Below are 2029 nucleotides of genomic sequence, written 5' to 3'. Positions count from 1 at the left end.
CACAAAGGACTCCTGTCCCAAAGATTGTGATTCTGCCCCTCAGCAGGAACAGGGCGCTGTTATAGAGATGATTCAGAGAAAATGAGATTGGGGAGGAAAGATCAAGAAGGAGAAGATCAGGGAAAAGAAGATGAGGGAGGAGAAGATTAGGGAAAAGAAGATCTGGGAAAAGGTTAGGAAAAAGAAGATCAGAGAGGAAAAAGATCAGGAAGGAAAAGATTAGAGAAAAGATGATCAGGAAGAAGGTTGGAAAAAAGAAAAAAAAAACATGTAAGTTTCAAAGCCACAAGGGATATAGTCAAAGCATCCAGTGAGCCCCTGTTACAACATGTCTGAAGTCTTTTTAGCATGATTGCAAAAATCCAGGTTAAGGAGGATCCTCACATTACCTCAGTTTCCCAGGGGGCCATGTAACACTTTCTTTAATCAAATCACCTTGCAAAAATAAAAGAAACAAAACAATCCAAGCATGATCATTTTTAAAATCCTTGAAAGTATTAAAACTTCTAGGGGAAAGAAAACAAAGGAGAAAAAACAAGTAAAAGGGAGGGAAGAACGGTAGAGATAATCAACAGTCCGCTCTTTTATTTGGCAACAAACAAGTACAAGAAGGTTCATTTATACTTTGTTCAGTTGTCACTTTTCTGATCATCTGCTCTGACCAAAGGGACTTTGAGGTTTTTCTGAACCACATGAGCATCTGCTGGCTCTATCTCCTCCAAGTAGCTCTTTGTCTCAGTAATCTCTAAGGCAAAATTACATAAGCATCAATTGATGACTGGTCATTGATGTGGATTGCAGATAGACATTGTCAGAACTGTCATCTTGGAGTTGGGGTTGTAGCTCAGTGGAACAGCACTTGCCTAGCACTGGGTTTGATCCTCAGTACCACATAAATATAAGTGAAATGAAGGTATTCTATCCATCTATAACTAAACACACAACAACTAATACTGCCATCTTGCTCACAGATGTTTTAAGATTTTGTTAACATTTCAGTTCCAATCCCTAGGCTTGGCAAGATGTGAGACATCCTAGTGTCGTGATGGCAAGTGTCTTCTGATTTTGCATATGATACACTTTGGAGCATGCTGCAGCTATAGCAGTATCATTGAAATCGGCAAGTGTACATCCTTGTACAACTTGTCATCCTAGCTGACTGGAAAGATGACCTAGTTTAATCTCTTCAACTGATTAATATTGTATGTTGTGACATCTCCCGGAGGGGTTTGGCTACCTTTCATCTTCCCTACCTGCCAAGGCCATCACTACCACCGATATCACCACAGATGGCCTCATTACCCCAGCTCTAAGAGCCCCCAACCAGGCCAGTGAACATCCTGCCAAAGGACTTCAGCCTGCCCTGGGTCTCCACAGTGGGCTGGGTGTGTCCTGACATTGGCTGGTGCTGCTACTTCTTCTGCACACGTGCACTTGGGGTCCTAGGCTCTAGCCGGTTGATACCATGTTGTGACCTTAGTTCTCTTTGTGAAGTGGAGATAATCACTCTCTCACACAATGTGCTTCTGGTAAAAGCTCATAAAACACAGGTTAGTGTGTGAAATGCAAAAAAAATAAGTAAATGGGGATATTTTTACCTACTGTCAGTGTTTTCAACCTTTAGAGAATGTTTTTGGGCACTTCATGTAACTATCACATCATTAATAAAAAGTAGCAACTTGTCTAGAGACCGTAACAGACTTGCGTAGCATAAGGCAATCAATATATAATGAGAAGCACCATACTAGTATCCTAATCTTTGGACTCTCAGGATATGAAACTTTCATAGAAAAACTTACATTAAAATTGCCTATAATAGGGACTGGTATTGGTAGAGCACTTGACTAGAATGTGTGAGGCACTGAGTTAGATTCTGAGCACCACATATAAATAAGTAAAATAAAGGTTCATTGACAACTGAAAAATATTTTTTTAAAAAATTGTAATAGCTTTGTTGCAAATGTGTTTAGAGTTCCAAATATTATAATAGTATCACAGTAAAATGTCTTGAAATATGACTTGGATCTTA

General features: G+C 39.5%; 1 pseudogene; it reads right to left on the bottom strand.

Annotated features, from left to right (window-relative positions):
- Positions 1 to 629: 629 nt before the first annotated feature.
- LOC144255164 (N-alpha-acetyltransferase 50-like) lies at positions 630 to 1244 on the bottom strand (annotated as a pseudogene).
- Positions 1245 to 2029: the final 785 nt, after the last annotated feature.

Source organism: Urocitellus parryii, chromosome 5 (genome assembly GCF_045843805.1).
Source record: "Urocitellus parryii isolate mUroPar1 chromosome 5, mUroPar1.hap1, whole genome shotgun sequence".
Classification (NCBI taxonomy): domain Eukaryota; kingdom Metazoa; phylum Chordata; class Mammalia; order Rodentia; family Sciuridae; genus Urocitellus; species Urocitellus parryii.
The sequence above is the reverse complement of the archived record's forward strand: the minus strand, read 5'-3'. Positions and strand labels throughout refer to the sequence as shown.